Source organism: Poecilia formosa, unplaced genomic scaffold (genome assembly GCF_000485575.1).
Source record: "Poecilia formosa unplaced genomic scaffold, Poecilia_formosa-5.1.2 Scaffold239, whole genome shotgun sequence".
Classification (NCBI taxonomy): Eukaryota; Metazoa; Chordata; class Actinopteri; order Cyprinodontiformes; family Poeciliidae; genus Poecilia; species Poecilia formosa.
The window spans coordinates 241,373-264,768 of NW_006800178.1; the positions used below are offsets into that span (position 1 = coordinate 241,373).

A 23,396-nucleotide genomic window follows, 5' to 3' on the forward strand; every position below is an offset into this window, starting at 1 on the left:
ATTAGGATTTAGGCTGTGAAACATCTCATTTGTCTCAATAAGCGCCGTTCCATCTGGCTATGAGCCCTGGTTTACAGGTAAGTACTACAAGCTTGACACAATGTGTCTTTGTTTTAATTGGGTTTCTTATATTGAAGAAAGAAAGGAAGTCCTTCCTTAGTTGCCGTGTTTTGTTGGAGGTGGCTAACGCTGCAGATTGGCCGTCAGCCTCTGCAGCATAAACACCAGAGAACCTGAAATGGTTTTAGACCCTGGCAACATTTTGTGTGTCTGGCGGAGGAGAGTGACCAAGCACGAACTATTTGGAAGCACAAGGAAAAACATACACAAATTATTGCTGACTTTAATATGCAGCTGATCACAGCCGCATATTAAGCTGACCAGCACCAAACTGAATAAACAGACTATAATTTCAAACTCTTAGATCAGAAGTTTAAAAACCTAAACTAGTCAAACTTGAGCCATGTTCCTCCTCCCTAACAGAGCTTGTTTTGGAAATCTACACTGAATTATTCTATATCACAACTTATATTCCATAATAAACGGTCATGGTGAGTGCTAGGATGTAGAGTACATGTTGAAGTTTTAATGAAGAATGAAAAAGACAAAAATTTACCACTAACAACCATGGAGAACACAAGGAGCCAGAGCAGAACAAAAATAACAGGAACAAGGAATAAATGGGAAGAACTGGGACTAGACTGGATTAAACAGGATTAGATGGGAGGAACCAGCAAGGAGGAGCTGAGAATGAGTTGTATGTATATGCGGGAGTTTGATCAGTATACTGAACAGGAAACAGATGACTGATTTGAAACGGGTTGCAGGTGTGAGGGGAGAGAGCAGAAAGTGGCACAGGGGGTGAGGGAGAGTACACAGGAGACTAGGAAATAAATCTAACATGAAAGAACAACTAGACCTACGACACAATTAAAATAGAGCAACAAAGAATAATTAGGCACAAGAAACAAACGTATGAAAGTAGAATCACTAAGGAAGGACCGATTAAAGTAAAATAGAAACAAGGCTGAAACTAAGAAATAAAAAATGATCAAGAATGAAACAATGAAAATACCAAAACAACCAAAGATCCTAACATCATCACTAAGTCAACTCAGCCTCTACATTAACACTAATTAACAAAAAAATGAGTGTTGCACAGGGGCCCAAACTTTGTGAGAACAAGATCTACGTTTTCTCTCACCAGCTGGCTGAAATCTACCTCATGACACCTCATGACACGAAGATATAAAACTTGTAATAAAAAAATCTATTGACTTATTTTATATGGGAATATATCTCAGTTAAAGCAGAAATATTAAAGGGATAGAAAAACTAATCCAGTTTTTTCCTCAGTGAGATTCTGACACTGGGAGCAAGTTACTGGTTTCTCAGTCAGCAACTGGTTGCAAACCTGAGGCCAGCAGGTGTCAGTCAGTTATGGTAGATCTGACATTTGGTTTGATGATTTCAATATGACAAATTACAGACAGATGAGAGGAACCTCAGAGCTCTGTTAGGTTAAAGCTCATCTTCTGAAGTTGGGATATTTTTCATCCAACAGGTTCGAGAGGAATCACCTCAAACCAGATGTTGAACTGGAATTTATTTTGTGAATGTCAGCTCCTCATTTTGTAGGTTGAAAAAAGCTTTTCATTTTGAAATAAGTCTCATCAACATCAATATTTCCACTAAATAAGAGACGAAAATCAATAGCACTTTTGATAGAGGAAAAGTAAAGTATCTCTGTGTCTCTGTGCTCAAAGCAGGATGCCAGAGAGCACCAAAACTATTATTTTTTAAATATCAGACAACTAATTTAAGCTCACATAATTACCGAGGTAGCAGGAGCCATTTGTTTGTTAAATACTTCATGAAATATATTCGTCCAATTTGATGTTTGAATGACAAATACTTGCAAACGAACGAGGTAATTAGTCCAACTTTTGTCCTTTACGGAAAGTTCAGAAATTACAGTGGTTGCAGTGCGCCATGACAAAGGTGAACACGAGTTAAACGACTCGAAAAGGTGACAAACTCAAAACCACTCCTACCTTTTTCACTCTTTTCTCTAAAGCGTTGCCGTGGCAACCGCCTGTTGATCCCCGCAAGTTGAGCAGAGATACGTTAAAATGTAACAGTGATTCTTGAGGATATGGACAAAGCAGGTCCTATGGATAAAGCTCAAAATTTGAATAAAATATTATTTTTTCAAATATCTGACTAAACTAACTTGGGTCATGTGAGCACAACAATGTATATTTTCCTGGTGTTTGCTGAATATTTTTTTTTATTTTAAACATTGTAGTCGGTGGATGATGCCTGTAAAATCCCTTGTCCAGGAGCAGAAATCAACACATTATAATAGTCTAAAACAAGAAATCCTAAAATTATATAATGAGACAATTAAGTATAAGTAGTCATATAAATAATTTTAAAAGTATCGATAAATTGAATTAAAAATAATTTTTAGATATTTCCCAACTCCGTTGAAATTTGTCCCTAGTTTTTGTCACCACCGTCAGACATGAAAAGAATGTAAAAAAAAAAAATCAGGCATTATTGGGGGGCACCAGAACTTCTGAGGACCCCATGACGTCGTCTTTTCTCTTCCTTTGCTAAGAGGGCTAGTTAGCTCTGGTTAGTTTATGTTATTCTTTAGTTTTTCTTCTGTTTTATTCCTAAGTTGCTTGTCACAACCATGATGTGTCAACTCCATATCTGACCATTTACAAAACTTTTATGAAATTTTTCGAAATAAAAGCTTAATTTTGGTATAATGTAAAGATTTCATGGACCTAATGAGCTACAATATGACCTCCTTCAGAATAACATAAATTGAAGTAGTTTGGTATTTTGTCAACTCCGTCAGATGTCAACTCCATCAGAGTTTTTGTGATTCTTTCAGTGAAATTATTGTCAAATCTCACTTAATTGTGAAATTAATTCATTTGAATGCATTTTACATAAATTACTTCACATGTATCAAGTTTTTCATTTTACTCACTAGTTTGTCACCACCTGCAGTTCTGTGTCAACTCCGTCAGATGGACTTTTTGTTTTTTGTTTTAAATAATATTTATTTTGTTTCTTGAGAAGCATTTGTCTGTAAAATGGGTAAAAATATCACTAATATATTTATTTTTGTCAGATGGTGATGACAAAGTTCTGGGTCAGGTCGATTAAAAATTTAATTTAAAAAAAAATGTTGCAACTGGGAGCCGGTACCTTAGCATCTTTACATTTCTAAAACATTATTTGTCATATTTGCATAGATAAGGTTGAGAAAGAATTTTAAAAAATGGGAAAATTAAAACCCATTTTGTCCCTATTCTCAAGAATCACTGGTAAAACATTCAAACATTCAATCCGTTACGATATTAAGTTTTCAGGCTTGACATTTATTTTTGCGATTATTAATAATCCCTCGTCTGAACACAGCCGTGGTTGATTGGCTAACTTAAACTCCTGTTCATGCTCGTGACGTCAGAGAGTCGGTGTTTGAGTCGCCATTTCATTTTATTTTATTTACTTTTTTTATTTTTTTTATTTTTTGCTTGTTTGTTTATGGAACCGAAACTCACAAAATTGAGCAACCCCTTGTTGAACAATAATAACTGAGATTATTATTTCTGTTGGGTCATTAATTCGAACGCGTTTTGTTAAATTTTATTTTATTTTATTTTATTTTATTTTATTTAGTCTTTAATAAAATGACAGACGTTTTGGATCTTACTGAATATTTTTTGATAAGCGCGTGAGGAGAGGACGTGCTGGTCTCAGCCTCCTGATGACGTTCAGTTTGTCTCCTATTGATCCACTCAAAACCTTCCAGCGATCGACACGTCTGGACGCTGGAGCGCCTGCTGTTGCACTTAACAGTTTCTTATTTTTTTATTTTTTTTTATTTTTAACAACTCAATGTCTGAACCAACAGGGTTCATCATTTAAATGTTTCAACAAAAATACATCTAAATATTTCTAAGCCTCCCTTTGTCCAGCCTACCCTGTAGGACCTAATGTGTTCTCATTAGGCACTTAATTAATCCCAGGACAGAAAGGTTGGGCATTAGTTGCTTGGTGATTAGATATAAGTGTGCGATTAGACTGAGCAGGCATAATTAATTCTTCATGTTTGCCGTTCCCCAGTTTGATTTCTGTTGACATGCAGATGCAGATGACACTTTTATATATATATATATATATATATATATCATTCTTTGGGTCGAACGATTATGTACTGATTGTATGAGTGCTAGCCCTACTCAATGCTTTCAAACTTTACTTTAGAAACTTTACAAGCAATTCTGCTTGTCTGTTACGCTCAGAGCTGCCGGTCATGTTTTATTATTCCTGCACATGAATTGAGCACATTCAGCGCCTGACGTTTTGTCAGCTTCTACCTTCATTATCTTCAGCCCTCAGTCTGACACACTCGGTGTCATAAAAGGATGCAATGAATGCACAGTGACCTGCCTTTTTAAAGAGGTCTGTCTCAGCTGACTTACAAGCCTTCTGTCATGATAAACACTTTCAAGTCATTTTATTAAACTATAAAACACGAGGAGGAGTTTAGTGCCAGAATTCTTTGACGTGATAAAAATGAGTTGTGAAGTCAGGGCAGTCAGTGACATGAGCTGTCAGGGAAGGCAGCAAATAACCCTGGCTGCTAGCAAAACGTCTTATTTAACATTATGCTAATTCAGATTTCATTTTCAGATGAATCACTACAATGATGAATCGCTTAATAATGTCCTGTGTAAAAGTGTTAGCACTAAGCTTAGCTTCATTCAACATCGCTCTCTTCTGGTCAGGCAGATTATGCAAATAAAACATTGTTCTTCTGCTAGCATCACAGAGCAGACATAGCTCCTTTCTGACACTGCAGCAAGGCAACTGAAGGACTGATTGAGCACATGAAAACTGCTGAGGTCCAATTAAAAATGTAAGCTCTTTCTTTATCTTTAATATATTGTAAAAGTTTAATAAGAAATCAGGGTCTCTTTTGAGAGCAGGGATCCTGATTGTGTTTAAATTGTGTGTAAATTACCAGCAACTGACCTTCTGGAACATTCAAACAAAACGCAAGAAAATAAATTCTGTCCCCTTTTCCTAGTTATGGATGTGCTTCTTTGAACAAGCTGTTTAAAAAGCACCAAGACAAAACTTCAACCATGGTAATTATTATTTGTCATTGCTGCAAAAAAACACTTTGTGCAGCCTTCCCACAGATTAGGAAGTTACACCAGTCAGAGTTTTGGCACCTGAAACTTGAAGGAATCAATTAATTGAAACTTGATTGAATTGGTTGCTCATGAACTTCAGTTAAAAGTCAGACTGATCCACCAACACAGAGTGAGTCCAATATTCAATATGTTTCCTTCTGGTTTTGCATCCAATTGCTCTGTGGGATCCATGTGGAAAGCAGCCTAAATCTGCTTGCTATATTATTAACAACATCAACATTCAATAGAGGAAGGTCCTGAGCATGACTAAAGCAGTGCTAGGCTAAAGTTTCACCGCAAACTCTTGAGTCTTGCATTGTCTCAGAACAAGAAAGACGAGGAAAAACCCGTAAATATGACTCCACTGTTGTGGTTTCTACCACAGGAAGCAAGAACTTTCCTCTCTGTCAGCCCAGTCCACACACAACACAAACTGTGTTTTGAAAGTATCATGTTTGCTCATCAAACACTGAATGAATAAAAGGTCTAACTGGAGCAGGAAACTTCAAACTGATCCACATTGCTGTAGACAGAACCTCAGTCTAAAACTCCTTAAGTCCAAAAGGTGTCACTAGAAACTCCAGCTCACTCTGTTACACAACAGAGGAATACATATTCTCCCCCCGGCCCCCCTATTCTAAATTATATTTATAAGTCTTTTGACTAAATATGGTCATTTTCTGGTCTAAAAGCTGGTCAATGAACTCACCCAAGTTCCTTGAAGTGAAGTGAGGACAGTGCAGGTCAGCTATTTTCAGACACAACTCAGCTAATTTCCCATGACATGTTGCTTTATAACTTGCCTAACCAAATCACTTGACAGTCCTGCCATGAAGCTGTGAACCCATTCAGATTGAAAGAGGAGGCGATGCAGTGGGATGTAAGCCTGCTAGCATTTCTTCCCTTTCTTTGATAATTTAGCACGTGGAGTCATGAGGAGCAGCCGTGATGCAATCGTTCTGCATTATCTATGAGATATCACCGTCCCTCCTGATTCAGATAACTGTGCCGAACTTAACTGGGATAAAATATGCTATTTTTTTCTTTTCATATGTAACAAGGAAATGATCAGTGCTGTAATATTTTCTCAAGTTCAGTTAATCTGAAAGTCCAGTTAGAAATCATGACCCGTGTCTCCCTGGACTGGTTTATGTCCTGCCCGTAGCTGATCATGTTTTTTTTTTTTTGTTTGTTTGTTTTTTTTTTTGTTCCAGTGTTTATTCTAGAGAACAAAAGCAGAAGACGTTACCTCCAGTCACTCCTTTTTACTGTGAAGCAGGCTCTAAACGTGAAAAAAGTGTCCCACTTCTCCCTTTCATGTGCTCTCTCCTTCATCAGCTGCTCTCTTTGCTGCCGGGCTACATGGAAACAGGCACTAATGGGCTGCACATGTTTAGTGATGTACTCATGCAAAGAGAACAAAAGGGAAGGTCTGTTCGTACACTGGGTGAGAGCCTGACGGTCAGAGAGGAGGCACGCACCCGTCCAGCGACTGGGGCCACCCCTTTGAGCGGACAGGGATTCTGTTTTGCTCACTGGGTTGCCCGGGCAACCGTGACGTCACCGCAGCTCACCACAACGGGAAGCAGAGTGAACAAGAGAGATCACTACTGTGCACTGATAAAGATTTATGCTGCGTCTGTTTCCTCTGAAGGTATAAAGCACGGGGAGCGATTTCCAGGCAGCGGGGAATTGCTTCGGTTATGTTCGCTTCAACGTGGCTGCTTCTCAGTTGGCGTTGCAAAACAAGCAGGAGTGTAAAAAAAGGATTAGGTGATAAGGAAGTTCTCTGAAATATGTTTACAGAAAGTAGAAGTTCACTTTCTACTTGAGGCCGTGGACAACAAGAAGCAGTGAAGGACGAAAATGTGAAACTGAAAAAGTGGAGAAGTAGTAGGAACGGATGATCATTACCCACACGTGTCAAATTAACTGAGATAAAAACATGATGTAGCTTTATTTTTCCTCTCCAATAGTCAGAATTAACTTCTCATTAGTGATCGTGGTTGGCTGCAGCTGGCAGTTTCTGACTGCAAGCATAAAAAATAACTTTTTCCAAGAGCAGCATATACAATAGCAAAACTTAAGGAGCTCAGGGAAGATTCAAGAGACTTTAAGAACCTTGGTTCAAAATACTGAGCTCAAGGAAATATTCCACCGCAGGATGAAATGAATTTGGTCATCAAGTTTAAGACCAATCCAAAAGTCACCAAGTCTCAAACTTACCTGACCACCAGTCTTACATTGTCTTTACATTTAGCCTGAAGCAGAGGACCACCCTGATCAATCTGGTGTAAGATGATATGATCAGATGATGCAAAAAAATATGTTTGGGAGCATCAGAGAACAGGAAAACAGACTAACACTGAACTTAAACCCCACATCCATCCATCCATCCATCCATACATACATACATACATACATACATACATACATACATACATACATTGTCAATCTATTGAAATGTATCTATCAATGAACATAGTCGTTTTTACGACATTGGTGTCAATGTTGACATGAAAAAACAGGATCATGAAGAAAAGTAATTATGTTAATAATAAATAAGGTCTCTCCCAATGAGAGGTCTAGATTTTAATTAATTAATCCATACAGGAACATAACCATTACTGTCTTCTCTCAAGTGCTTTAGAGAAACAAGGGAACAGACTTTTTAAGCCCTTTGGCCTTCTGCATCGGCTTCTGAATGACTGACAACACAAAGCAGTGGCTTCATGAGCCTATAAAATCACAGCTTCCAGTGGTGTAGAGCAGGGAATGCGCAGGTAAACAGAGTGTGTGTATTATTCAGCCATTACTGAGTACTTCTACCTCCACTCCACTGACCTGTCCCTGTCAGAGCAGCAGTGGTTTGTAAGGATAAGGCTCTTATCCTGACTGCCTGATGGGAAACAGCTGAAGCTTTCTGACAGTACACAGACACCGCTGCTACATTTTTGGGTGAAAGAATGATGACAGAGCAGCTCTTACATGTCACACGTGAAAACAGAAGCAGTTTAGCATTTGCAGGACAAACTGCTCAAGGAGAGAAAAACGAAGATGTCCTAAAGTTTCAGTGGAGGCATTTTTAAATGTCTCTGCTGAAATTTTATTCAGGCATTAGAGTGACAAGCCCTTTAGACTTGGGAGCGGCTATGAATTTGGGAAAATCGTAGTGGCAGTTTTACAGGAGAGATATGGATTTAACACACGAGTACGACGCAACTTTTTATACCTTCGTCCTCCTGCCACTTCCTGTCGTCTTCCTTGTCGTTTTCACCAGTCACCGCCCGACTGGTGAAAACCCGTCGGGCGGGTTTTCACCAGCCCGACGGGCTGGTGAAAACGTCGGGCTCGTTTTCACCAGCCCGACGTTGCTCATGAGCAACGTCGGGCTGCTGCTCATGAGGCTCGCGTGATAAGATAACAGTGTTACCGTTGCAATTTACATCTACTTTGATACGGCCGAAATTTAATACAAATTTATCTTCGCATTTTCAATTTGCGCAATTCTGTGGTTAATGGAAACGCAGCGACCATGCTTTTAATGACTGGAAGTTAATTAAGGGCCCCATTTATCACTCTTGTAAGCGTGGGAGAAGAAGTTGGCTGTGTTTGTCCACGGTCAGCACAGCCAGAGTCACTCTGCTACTTCGTCTTACATTGGGAATTTTAAAATCCACCGCCGGAAGGAAGGTAAATTCAGGGGTTTTGAAAATGCAACTTTGTGATACTGCAGAACAGCGACATACCAGCCCACTTGTGATCATACAAACACTGATCATATTTTGTCAATGGGAGATAAACGTGGACCGCAGACAAGTTTGTTGGATGTTGTTGTGGTTTTAGTGAGTTTAATAGTCATTAAAACATGTTACTGATGTGTAGATGTAAGATCTTTGCATTGGGCCTAACTTTTTTTGAAATATTTTGAATCCACTTTAGCTCAGCATTTCTCTCTGTGCTGATAAAAACACAAATGCACATCTCTACAGCTATTCCTCTGTCTTTAATTGATCATAAAGATCCAGCAGGAAGTGACCAGGACCCAGTGGAAACGCTGTCTCTGTGCTGCTTAACGATCCGCTCTGACTCCCAGAGCCCGACGGAACCAGGAGAGAAGGAGACAGGGAGGAAGAGAATGTTGTTTTTTTTTTTTTTATGCCTCTATGTCACATTTTATTCACTCTGTCTGCTTTGTTCTCCATGCTTGTAAAAGCCGTTGTGCCAATAAAAGTTTATGTATTTCTGGCCCAGTAAAAAAAAAAAAGCGGATTTGGGTCAGTTTTTGGTGATTCTGTGTCAGTTTTCATGGTTCTCGGGACAGCATCAAGAACAATCTCCTGAGTCAGACAGAACCAGGGAGATGGTTATGGACTGCTTTATTACAGCTTAGTTCATCGCAGCCCGGCTGCTGCAGAAAGCTGCACGGCTGAATGAAAATACTGATCATACAGAAAGAAGACTGAAAGAGGAATTGGACTTTCAGTTAGAGACAGGAACCCAGCTTTCATGAAAGTCATGCGTCTACAGCGCCAGGCAAAACCACAAGCGTGGTTAATTGGTATTTTATCCATACACATTCAGTGCAGAGTTGCAAAGCTGAAAGAAAAGTATGTATGTTTTGTTTTCAACAAAGTCTTCTGCTGATTTTTGAACACGCCCACCTGAGCAGCAGATGTTTGCAGCTCCTCCAGTCACTCTGGGCTTCTTGGCTGCTTTTTTTATTTTTTATTTTTCCCAACATGTGTGTTAGTGGCCATGTGTGCAGCTGTGCCATCATCTTTTACACTGAAGAAAGAGAATGGAGCCGCAACTTAAAAAAAAAAGAGGTAACTGTTAAATGTAATCAAACTGAATTTGTCAAATTTACTTTATTTAAGTTTGTTTAGCATGACAACATATTAAACTTAATATATTTACTTGGATAAACGTAACTTGATTACTTATTACAATCAAGTTACTGATTGTTACTATGAAAAATTAACTCGATTTTTTTATAGTTGGATCACCTGTTTATTTATTTATTTATTTATTTATTTATTTATTTATTTTTAAAGTGTATGTTGAAATGCTGGGCTCTGTGGATATTCTTTTTTCTTTTTCCCTCATCTCTGTGCTATTTGTAGACTTCATTATGTGGTTTGTTCACTTGTGTTTCGGTAAATGTTTGCCCTGGGATTTATTATAAAAGTGCAGCACTCGTGTTTTCCTTATTTTTCATAAAATGTTTGAAAACAAGTTTTTTTTTTTCTTTCCACTATACAGCCATACACCAATTTAGACAATAAACGAGGAATAAAGCTAACTAAAGTTTATGGTTGTAATAGAAAAAAAAAAAAAAAAAAAAAACGTTCACGTGGTACTAATATTCCTCTTGTTAGGTAATAATACAATTTATTATATCAACTGCTATAAGCTTCAGCTGGCAGCAGAATGGGCCCAGCAGGACTTCAGAACAGGACAAGCATGCAGATATCTGCTGCAGGAAGCTGGAGGACTTTGCAGCCGAATGATTAAATGGAAGCATGCTGCAGTTTTTCCTGTGTCAAACATCAGTCACTTACACCACAGGGATAATCTTCAAGTCTCAAGCAATTCTAAATATAGACATGCTGCTATGACTGTGTCTGAGCGCGCTGAACAACTCCAGCAGCGGCCTGCGTCTGATGTGATTCAGTGTTTGGTGGTTGGTCTTTAATGGGTCTGTTTGCGAGAGAACGATCCAGTTTCAGAAACGTCAGTCTGAAGCTGCTGGATTGTTCCAGAAACACTCCGATCCCATTTCAGCCCAAACACCTCAGGCTGCCTCTGGGCCTCAGAAGCTCTAATGCATGCATGTGTTTATAATTGGGAAGTTCACATATTCTGTTTTACACAAATAAGAGAAAGCGCTGCTGCCCCTCAGCAAATATACTGGGGTTAAAGGAAGAAACACAGATCGGAAAACATTATGGCAAACCTTATGACCAGACCAAAGAACGCAGCACACACATGCAACCTTCCATCAAACAAGAATGACTCATGTCCAGTTTCACACTTATTGTCCTCAACCAAATGTCTTAGGTTTTGTTCAGTGTGTGATAAGCTGAATAAGCTTCAGTGACAATAACCACGTCACGCGCGTCCGTCACATGGAGGCAACGGCTTTAAAAACGCGACACACCTGCTGCCCTGCAGCGGCGGCTTCAGGATGGATTTGCATCTTCCTGTTTCTGGTCTTAATGTGTGTGAAGCCACAGTGAACCTTTTCACTCTGGCTTTCTTAACGGTTTCTTACCATATGAATGAATAAAATATCCCATTTCCGTGTCAGACATTGTTATCCATCTTAGGATAACGGCGGTGGATGTGATCTTAAAATTTTATCACAATATTATATGGGATTTATTGTGAAAACGATAAAAGTAGCAATAAAAAAAATGTGGTTCCTTTTAGGCTGAAGAAGCATAAATACCGCTCTTAAAGGAACCAACCCGTTTTTGAAAAGCCCTCTTCAGATCACCAGCAGGTAACAAAGTAGGGCTCTAACAGCTTAACTGCTCACAGTAATCGTATTTAATCATATTTTTTTAACTTTCTCATATGTATTGATGCTCTTATGGAATCAACAGTCGAGAAAAATTGATGAAGTCATTCCAGTCGCCAAGGGGAGTGTAACAAAGTGTAACAACGGTTTGGTTTTGCCTAGATATAAAAGATGAAGTGAGGCACATAAATGCAAAAAAAATATTTTTTCTCTGTAAATGCTTTCTCTGACTACTCAGGTGTTTTGTTGTCCTGTAAAATCCAGAAGAAGCAAATGGCTTTTTACTGAGTTCAGCAGATTAGACTCCACCAGGTTCTAAATTTACAACCCAGTTAGAACTTCTTTATGATTGTTTTGACCACGTTTGGTTATGCTAAGCAGGCCGTTTTCAGCCCAGTACAGTCATGTAATGTTATACTGCACAGTGCCGACCACAGAACACAAGATCTTGATGAAAATGAACTAAATTTGCATATTTGGTCAATTAGACTTTTATTTTTCTTTGAATATGCCAGATAAATACATTTAAAGTGAGGGAATATTTTACATCCAAAGTCCCGACAGGACGACAATCCGATGTCGAATTGACATTAAAAGCAACAGCACTTGATCAAAGTGCTTAACAATTACAATAACAGTCATAAAACAGCAAACAGAGTAAAACAGTAATGAAAGTAAATGAAGATTTCTAAGAACTATGAAGTATCTCAAACAGAGTCAATCACAGACCTGAGAAGGAAAATGTGTTTTAGCAGACATTTAAATGATCACTAGGGCTGGATAATAAATCAATAACAATATATATAGCGATAGACACATGATCAATATCAATAGATAATAGATCTGATAGAATATGCAACATTCAATAAGTAGAATAATCACCGAAACCCAATCCAGAACCGCACAGCATTCTGGGGGATGTAGGCAGAGGACGTAGGCTCTCACAGCAAGCTAATCTAGGTTCGTGGCACCAACTAGCTCACTCCTTCGTTACCACTTACACATTTTTTTTTCTCTCCAAATGCTTTCTTTATAACTACTCAGGTGTTTTCTCGTCCTGTCGCTTGATGGAAGCGATTAGTCATCCTGTGGTCCTGCACCAGCCATTCGCCTGCAGCAGGTGTACACCGTGGAGTTTACAAGGAGAAGAAGACCCAAAGGAACTCTCTGTTGTGTGACGGACGCCACGCTGAGCGGCACCAGAAACCCTCCGACCATGAGAACGCTGCCGATTGACCTGTGATTAACTCTGCTGCCTCACACGAGGCCTTCTGTTCTCCACCCCACCGAGGATGGAGACTCACAAATACCACGAGCATTTATGGAAGGAATGGCTGTCATGGCAACTGGGTGATTGTGTGTAAAATTCAAGTGGGGTGGGGTGATGGAAAGGCCAGACTCTCCACAACAACTAATTCCACTGTATTAGAAGAAGAGTGACAGACGGTGTGACGTTTACATGCCTCCTGCTCAAACCGAGAATCTTGCGGTGGGTGTTACGGAGCAGGATCCAGAGGGAGGTGATGCCTTTGAAAATGACAGAGAAACTAGAAAACAGCAGGAATAACAGAGGACGGCGGGCGCACGGAGAAAATCTGATCTGAAAAAAACTCAGGAGATGGAGAATAAAGTAGAATTGGATGGTTTTAGTCCTTTGACATTCAGATCTGTTTTTTCCTTCCACTGCAAGGTTTGATTCTCGGTTTTGCTCATGTCTTTTCGTGCACGTCTTCGCTGACTCAACAGAACCTGACTGTTTCTCAAAAGCTAATGAAAAAAAGCAATCAAAATTGTTCAAAAGTTCACTAGGTGCCTGGATTATGGAAACATTGGCCTCTCATGCTAAAGAAAACATCTACGACTGTTTAGAACTTTCAAAGCCTTTAANAACTCAAAACCACTCCTACCTTTTTCACTCTCTTCTCTAAAGCGTTGCCGTGGCAACCGCCTGTTGATCCCCGCAAGTTGAGCAGAGATACGTTAAAATGTAACAGTGATTCTTGAGGATATGGACAAAGCAGGTCCTATGGATAAAGCACAAAATTTGAATAAAATATTATTTTTTCAAATATCTGACTAAACTAACTTGGGTCATGTGAGCACAACAATGTATATTTTCCTGGTGTTTGCTGAATATTTTTTTTTATTTTAAACATTGTAGTCGGTGGATGATGCCTGTAAAAGCCCTTGTCCAGGAGCAGAAATCAACACATTATAATAGTCTAAAACAAGAAATCCTAAAATTATATAATGAGACAATTAAGTATAAGTAGTCATATAAATAATTTTAAAAGTATCGATAAATTGAATTAAAAATAATTTTTAGATATTTCCCAACTCCGTTGAAATTTGTCCCTAGTTTTTGTCAACACCGTCAGACATGAAAAGAATGTAAAAAAAAAAAATCAGGCATTATTGGGGGGCACCAGAACTTCTGAGGACCCCATGACGTCGTCTTTTCCTCTTCCTTTGCTAAGAGGGCTAGTTAGCTCTGGTTAGTTTATGTTATTCTTTAGTTTTTCTTCTGTTTTATTCCTAAGTTGCTTGTCACAACCATGATGTGTCAACTCCATATCTGACCATTTACAAAACTTTTATGAAATTTTTCGAAATAAAAGCTTAATTTTGGTATAATGTAAAGATTTCATGGACCTAATGAGCTACAATATGACCTCCTTCAGAATAACATAAATTGAAGTAGTTTGGTATTTTGTCAACTCCGTCAGATGTCAACTCCATCAGAGTTTTTGTGATTCTTTCAGTGAAATTATTGTCAAATCTCACTTAATTGTGAAATTAATTCATTTGAATGCATTTTACATAAATTACTTCACATGTATCAAGTTTTTCATTTTACTCACTAGTTTGTCACCACCTGCAGTTCTGTGTCAACTCCGTCAGATGGACTTTTTGTTTTTTGTTTTAAATAATATTTATTTTGTTCCTTGAGAAGCATTTGTCTGTAAAATGGGTAAAAATATCACTAATATATTTATTTTTGTCAGATGGTGATGACAAAGTTCTGGGTCAGGTCGATTAAAAATTTAATTTAAAAAAAAATGTTGCAACTGGGAGCCGGTACCTTAGCATCTTTACATTTCTAAAACATTATTTGTCATATTTGCATAGATAAGGTTGAGAAAGAATTTTAAAAAATGGGAAAATTAAAACCCATTTTGTCCCTATTCTCAAGAATCACTGGTAAAACATTCAAACATTCAATCCGTTACGATATTAAGTTTTCAGGCTTGACATTTATTTTTGCGATTATTAATAATCCCTCGTCTGAACACAGCCGTGGTTGATTGGCTAACTTAAACTCCTGTTCATGCTCGTGACGTCAGAGAGTCGGTGTTTGAGTCGCCATTTCATTTTATTTTATTTACTTTTTTTATTTTTTTTATTTTTTGCTTGTTTGTTTATGGAACCGAAACTCACAAAATTGAGCAACCCCTTGTTGAACAATAATAACTGAGATTATTATTTCTGTTGGGTCATTAATTCGAACGCGTTTTGTTAAATTTTATTTTATTTTATTTTATTTTATTTTATTTAGTCTTTAATAAAATGACAGACGTTTTGGATCTTACTGAATATTTTTTGATAAGCGCGTGAGGAGAGGACGTGCTGGTCTCAGCCTCCTGATGACGTTCAGTTTGTCTCCTATTGATCCACTCAAAACCTTCCAGCGATCGACACGTCTGGACGCTGGAGCGCCTGCTGTTGCACTTAACAGTTTCTTATTTTTTTATTTTTTTTTATTTTTAACAACTCAATGTCTGAACCAACAGGGTTCATCATTTAAATGTTTCAACAAAAATACATCTAAATATTTCTAAGCCTCCCTTTGTCCAGCCTACCCTGTAGGACCTAATGTGTTCTCATTAGGCACTTAATTAATCCCAGGACAGAAAGGTTGGGCATTAGTTGCTTGGTGATTAGATATAAGTGTGCGATTAGACTGAGCAGGCATAATTAATTCTTCATGTTTGCCGTTCCCCAGTTTGATTTCTGTTGACATGCAGATGCAGATGACACTTTTATATATATATATATATATATATATATCATTCTTTGGGTCGAACGATTATGTACTGATTGTATGAGTGCTAGCCCTACTCAATGCTTTCAAACTTTACTTTAGAAACTTTACAAGCAATTCTGCTTGTCTGTTACGCTCAGAGCTGCCGGTCATGTTTTATTATTCCTGCACATGAATTGAGCACATTCAGCGCCTGACGTTTTGTCAGCTTCTACCTTCATTATCTTCAGCCCTCAGTCTGACACACTCGGTGTCATAAAAGGATGCAATGAATGCACAGTGACCTGCCTTTTTAAAGAGGTCTGTCTCAGCTGACTTACAAGCCTTCTGTCATGATAAACACTTTCAAGTCATTTTATTAAACTATAAAACACGAGGAGGAGTTTAGTGCCAGAATTCTTTGACGTGATAAAAATGAGTTGTGAAGTCAGGGCAGTCAGTGACATGAGCTGTCAGGGAAGGCAGCAAATAACCCTGGCTGCTAGCAAAACGTCTTATTTAACATTATGCTAATTCAGATTTCATTTTCAGATGAATCACTACAATGATGAATCGCTTAATAATGTCCTGTGTAAAAGTGTTAGCACTAAGCTTAGCTTCATTCAACATCGCTCTCTTCTGGTCAGGCAGATTATGCAAATAAAACATTGTTCTTCTGCTAGCATCACAGAGCAGACATAGCTCCTTTCTGACACTGCAGCAAGGCAACTGAAGGACTGATTGAGCACATGAAAACTGCTGAGGTCCAATTAAAAATGTAAGCTCTTTCTTTATCTTTAATATATTGTAAAAGTTTAATAAGAAATCAGGGTCTCTTTTGAGAGCAGGGATCCTGATTGTGTTTAAATTGTGTGTAAATTACCAGCAACTGACCTTCTGGAACATTCAAACAAAACGCAAGAAAATAAATTCTGTCCCCTTTTCCTAGTTATGGATGTGCTTCTTTGAACAAGCTGTTTAAAAAGCACCAAGACAAAACTTCAACCATGGTAATTATTATTTGTCATTGCTGCAAAAAAACACTTTGTGCAGCCTTCCCACAGATTAGGAAGTTACACCAGTCAGAGTTTTGGCACCTGAAACTTGAAGGAATCAATTAATTGAAACTTGATTGAATTGGTTGCTCATGAACTTCAGTTAAAAGTCAGACTGATCCACCAACACAGAGTGAGTCCAATATTCAATATGTTTCCTTCTGGTTTTGCATCCAATTGCTCTGTGGGATCCATGTGGAAAGCAGCCTAAATCTGCTTGCTATATTATTAACAACATCAACATTCAATAGAGGAAGGTCCTGAGCATGACTAAAGCAGTGCTAGGCTAAAGTTTCACCGCAAACTCTTGAGTCTTGCATTGTCTCAGAACAAGAAAGACGAGGAAAAACCCGTAAATATGACTCCACTGTTGTGGTTTCTACCACAGGAAGCAAGAACTTTCCTCTCTGTCAGCCCAGTCCACACACAACACAAACTGTGTTTTGAAAGTATCATGTTTGCTCATCAAACACTGAATGAATAAAAGGTCTAACTGGAGCAGGAAACTTCAAACTGATCCACATTGCTGTAGACAGAACCTCAGTCTAAAACTCCTTAAGTCCAAAAGGTGTCACTAGAAACTCCAGCTCACTCTGTTACACAACAGAGGAATACATATTCTCCCCCCGGCCCCCCTATTCTAAATTATATTTATAAGTCTTTTGACTAAATATGGTCATTTTCTGGTCTAAAAGCTGGTCAATGAACTCACCCAAGTTCCTTGAAGTGAAGTGAGGACAGTGCAGGTCAGCTATTTTCAGACACAACTCAGCTAATTTCCCATGACATGTTGCTTTATAACTTGCCTAACCAAATCACTTGACAGTCCTGCCATGAAGCTGTGAACCCATTCAGATTGAAAGAGGAGGCGATGCAGTGGGATGTAAGCCTGCTAGCATTTCTTCCCTTTCTTTGATAATTTAGCACGTGGAGTCATGAGGAGCAGCCGTGATGCAATCGTTCTGCATTATCTATGAGATATCACCGTCCCTCCTGATTCAGATAACTGTGCCGAACTTAACTGGGATAAAATATGCTATTTTTTTCTTTTCATATGTAACAAGGAAATGATCAGTGCTGTAATATTTTCTCAAGTTCAGTTAATCTGAAAGTCCAGTTAGAAATCATGACCCGTGTCTCCCTGGACTGGTTTATGTCCTGCCCGTAGCTGATCATGTTTTTTTTTTTTTGTTTGTTTGTTTTTTTTTTTGTTCCAGTGTTTATTCTAGAGAACAAAAGCAGAAGACGTTACCTCCAGTCACTCCTTTTTACTGTGAAGCAGGCTCTAAACGTGAAAAAAGTGTCCCACTTCTCCCTTTCATGTGCTCTCTCCTTCATCAGCTGCTCTCTTTGCTGCCGGGCTACATGGAAACAGGCACTAATGGGCTGCACATGTTTAGTGATGTACTCATGCAAAGAGAACAAAAGGGAAGGTCTGTTCGTACACTGGGTGAGAGCCTGACGGTCAGAGAGGAGGCACGCACCCGTCCAGCGACTGGGGCCACCCCTTTGAGCGGACAGGGATTCTGTTTTGCTCACTGGGTTGCCCGGGCAACCGTGACGTCACCGCAGCTCACCACAACGGGAAGCAGAGTGAACAAGAGAGATCACTACTGTGCACTGATAAAGATTTATGCTGCGTCTGTTTCCTCTGAAGGTATAAAGCACGGGGAGCGATTTCCAGGCAGCGGGGAATTGCTTCGGTTATGTTCGCTTCAACGTGGCTGCTTCTCAGTTGGCGTTGCAAAACAAGCAGGAGTGTAAAAAAAGGATTAGGTGATAAGGAAGTTCTCTGAAATATGTTTACAGAAAGTAGAAGTTCACTTTCTACTTGAGGCCGTGGACAACAAGAAGCAGTGAAGGACGAAAATGTGAAACTGAAAAAGTGGAGAAGTAGTAGGAACGGATGATCATTACCCACACGTGTCAAATTAACTGAGATAAAAACATGATGTAGCTTTATTTTTCCTCTCCAATAGTCAGAATTAACTTCTCATTAGTGATCGTGGTTGGCTGCAGCTGGCAGTTTCTGACTGCAAGCATAAAAAATAACTTTTTCCAAGAGCAGCATATACAATAGCAAAACTTAAGGAGCTCAGGGAAGATTCAAGAGACTTTAAGAACCTTGGTTCAAAATACTGAGCTCAAGGAAATATTCCACCGCAGGATGAAATGAATTTGGTCATCAAGTTTAAGACCAATCCAAAAGTCACCAAGTCTCAAACTTACCTGACCACCAGTCTTACATTGTCTTTACATTTAGCCTGAAGCAGAGGACCACCCTGATCAATCTGGTGTAAGATGATATGATCAGATGATGCAAAAAAATATGTTTGGGAGCATCAGAGAACAGGAAAACAGACTAACACTGAACTTAAACCCCACATCCATCCATCCATCCATCCATACATACATACATACATACATACATACATACATACATACATACATTGTCAATCTATTGAAATGTATCTATCAATGAACATAGTCGTTTTTACGACATTGGTGTCAATGTTGACATGAAAAAACAGGATCATGAAGAAAAGTAATTATGTTAATAATAAATAAGGTCTCTCCCAATGAGAGGTCTAGATTTTAATTAATTAATCCATACAGGAACATAACCATTACTGTCTTCTCTCAAGTGCTTTAGAGAAACAAGGGAACAGACTTTTTAAGCCCTTTGGCCTTCTGCATCGGCTTCTGAATGACTGACAACACAAAGCAGTGGCTTCATGAGCCTATAAAATCACAGCTTCCAGTGGTGTAGAGCAGGGAATGCGCAGGTAAACAGAGTGTGTGTATTATTCAGCCATTACTGAGTACTTCTACCTCCACTCCACTGACCTGTCCCTGTCAGAGCAGCAGTGGTTTGTAAGGATAAGGCTCTTATCCTGACTGCCTGATGGGAAACAGCTGAAGCTTTCTGACAGTACACAGACACCGCTGCTACATTTTTGGGTGAAAGAATGATGACAGAGCAGCTCTTACATGTCACACGTGAAAACAGAAGCAGTTTAGCATTTGCAGGACAAACTGCTCAAGGAGAGAAAAACGAAGATGTCCTAAAGTTTCAGTGGAGGCATTTTTAAATGTCTCTGCTGAAATTTTATTCAGGCATTAGAGTGACAAGCCCTTTAGACTTGGGAGCGGCTATGAATTTGGGAAAATCGTAGTGGCAGTTTTACAGGAGAGATATGGATTTAACACACGAGTACGACGCAACTTTTTATACCTTCGTCCTCCTGCCACTTCCTGTCGTCTTCCTTGTCGTTTTCACCAGTCACCGCCCGACTGGTGAAAACCCGTCGGGCGGGTTTTCACCAGCCCGACGGGCTGGTGAAAACGTCGGGCTCGTTTTCACCAGCCCGACGTTGCTCATGAGCAACGTCGGGCTGCTGCTCATGAGGCTCGCGTGATAAGATAACAGTGTTACCGTTGCAATTTACATCTACTTTGATACGGCCGAAATTTAATACAAATTTATCTTCGCATTTTCAATTTGCGCAATTCTGTGGTTAATGGAAACGCAGCGACCATGCTTTTAATGACTGGAAGTTAATTAAGGGCCCCATTTATCACTCTTGTAAGCGTGGGAGAAGAAGTTGGCTGTGTTTGTCCACGGTCAGCACAGCCAGAGTCACTCTGCTACTTCGTCTTACATTGGGAATTTTAAAATCCACCGCCGGAAGGAAGGTAAATTCAGGGGTTTTGAAAATGCAACTTTGTGATACTGCAGAACAGCGACATACCAGCCCACTTGTGATCATACAAACACTGATCATATTTTGTCAATGGGAGATAAACGTGGACCGCAGACAAGTTTGTTGGATGTTGTTGTGGTTTTAGTGAGTTTAATAGTCATTAAAACATGTTACTGATGTGTAGATGTAAGATCTTTGCATTGGGCCTAACTTTTTTTGAAATATTTTGAATCCACTTTAGCTCAGCATTTCTCTCTGTGCTGATAAAAACACAAATGCACATCTCTACAGCTATTCCTCTGTCTTTAATTGATCATAAAGATCCAGCAGGAAGTGACCAGGACCCAGTGGAAACGCTGTCTCTGTGCTGCTTAACGATCCGCTCTGACTCCCAGAGCCCGACGGAACCAGGAGAGAAGGAGACAGGGAGGAAGAGAATGTTGTTTTTTTTTTTTTTATGCCTCTATGTCACATTTTATTCACTCTGTCTGCTTTGTTCTCCATGCTTGTAAAAGCCGTTGTGCCAATAAAAGTTTATGTATTTCTGGCCCAGTAAAAAAAAAAAAGCGGATTTGGGTCAGTTTTTGGTGATTCTGTGTCAGTTTTCATGGTTCTCGGGACAGCATCAAGAACAATCTCCTGAGTCAGACAGAACCAGGGAGATGGTTATGGACTGCTTTATTACAGCTTAGTTCATCGCAGCCCGGCTGCTGCAGAAAGCTGCACGGCTGAATGAAAATACTGATCATACAGAAAGAAGACTGAAAGAGGAATTGGACTTTCAGTTAGAGACAGGAACCCAGCTTTCATGAAAGTCATGCGTCTACAGCGCCAGGCAAAACCACAAGCGTGGTTAATTGGTATTTTATCCATACACATTCAGTGCAGAGTTGCAAAGCTGAAAGAAAAGTATGTATGTTTTGTTTTCAACAAAGTCTTCTGCTGATTTTTGAACACGCCCACCTGAGCAGCAGATGTTTGCAGCTCCTCCAGTCACTCTGGGCTTCTTGGCTGCTTTTTTTATTTTTTATTTTTCCCAACATGTGTGTTAGTGGCCATGTGTGCAGCTGTGCCATCATCTTTTACACTGAAGAAAGAGAATGGAGCCGCAACTTAAAAAAAAAAGAGGTAACTGTTAAATGTAATCAAACTGAATTTGTCAAATTTACTTTATTTAAGTTTGTTTAGCATGACAACATATTAAACTTAATATATTTACTTGGATAAACGTAACTTGATTACTTATTACAATCAAGTTACTGATTGTTACTATGAAAAATTAACTCGATTTTTTTATAGTTGGATCACCTGTTTATTTATTTATTTATTTATTTATTTATTTATTTATTTTTAAAGTGTATGTTGAAATGCTGGGCTCTGTGGATATTCTTTTTTCTTTTTCCCTCATCTCTGTGCTATTTGTAGACTTCATTATGTGGTTTGTTCACTTGTGTTTCGGTAAATGTTTGCCCTGGGATTTATTATAAAAGTGCAGCACTCGTGTTTTCCTTATTTTTCATAAAATGTTTGAAAACAAGTTTTTTTTTTTCTTTCCACTATACAGCCATACACCAATTTAGACAATAAACGAGGAATAAAGCTAACTAAAGTTTATGGTTGTAATAGAAAAAAAAAAAAAAAAAAAAAACGTTCACGTGGTACTAATATTCCTCTTGTTAGGTAATAATACAATTTATTATATCAACTGCTATAAGCTTCAGCTGGCAGCAGAATGGGCCCAGCAGGACTTCAGAACAGGACAAGCATGCAGATATCTGCTGCAGGAAGCTGGAGGACTTTGCAGCCGAATGATTAAATGGAAGCATGCTGCAGTTTTTCCTGTGTCAAACATCAGTCACTTACACCACAGGGATAATCTTCAAGTCTCAAGCAATTCTAAATATAGACATGCTGCTATGACTGTGTCTGAGCGCGCTGAACAACTCCAGCAGCGGCCTGCGTCTGATGTGATTCAGTGTTTGGTGGTTGGTCTTTAATGGGTCTGTTTGCGAGAGAACGATCCAGTTTCAGAAACGTCAGTCTGAAGCTGCTGGATTGTTCCAGAAACACTCCGATCCCATTTCAGCCCAAACACCTCAGGCTGCCTCTGGGCCTCAGAAGCTCTAATGCATGCATGTGTTTATAATTGGGAAGTTCACATATTCTGTTTTACACAAATAAGAGAAAGCGCTGCTGCCCCTCAGCAAATATACTGGGGTTAAAGGAAGAAACACAGATCGGAAAACATTATGGCAAACCTTATGACCAGACCAAAGAACGCAGCACACACATGCAACCTTCCATCAAACAAGAATGACTCATGTCCAGTTTCACACTTATTGTCCTCAACCAAATGTCTTAGGTTTTGTTCAGTGTGTGATAAGCTGAATAAGCTTCAGTGACAATAACCACGTCACGCGCGTCCGTCACATGGAGGCAACGGCTTTAAAAACGCGACACACCTGCTGCCCTGCAGCGGCGGCTTCAGGATGGATTTGCATCTTCCTGTTTCTGGTCTTAATGTGTGTGAAGCCACAGTGAACCTTTTCACTCTGGCTTTCTTAACGGTTTCTTACCATATGAATGAATAAAATATCCCATTTCCGTGTCAGACATTGTTATCCATCTTAGGATAACGGCGGTGGATGTGATCTTAAAATTTTATCACAATATTATATGGGATTTATTGTGAAAACGATAAAAGTAGCAATAAAAAAAATGTGGTTCCTTTTAGGCTGAAGAAGCATAAATACCGCTCTTAAAGGAACCAACCCGTTTTTGAAAAGCCCTCTTCAGATCACCAGCAGGTAACAAAGTAGGGCTCTAACAGCTTAACTGCTCACAGTAATCGTATTTAATCATATT

At 39.1% G+C, this 23,396-nt stretch overlaps 1 protein-coding gene across 5 annotated transcripts in view; it reads right to left on the bottom strand.

Annotated features, from left to right (window-relative positions):
- dgkg (diacylglycerol kinase, gamma) overlaps nucleotides 1–23,396 on the bottom strand; it is a 122,806-nt gene that overhangs the window by 89,793 nt on the left and 9,617 nt on the right. The window contains exon 1 of one of the 5 annotated variants that reach the window (XM_016680292.1): nucleotides 13,659–13,685. The exons of the other annotated variants lie outside the window; for them this stretch is intronic. The gene's annotated coding sequence lies outside the window, so the exon portion shown is untranslated. Of the gene's footprint in view, nucleotides 1–13,658; nucleotides 13,686–23,396 lie in introns of those variants that run through there. 5 annotated transcript variants of the gene reach the window in all.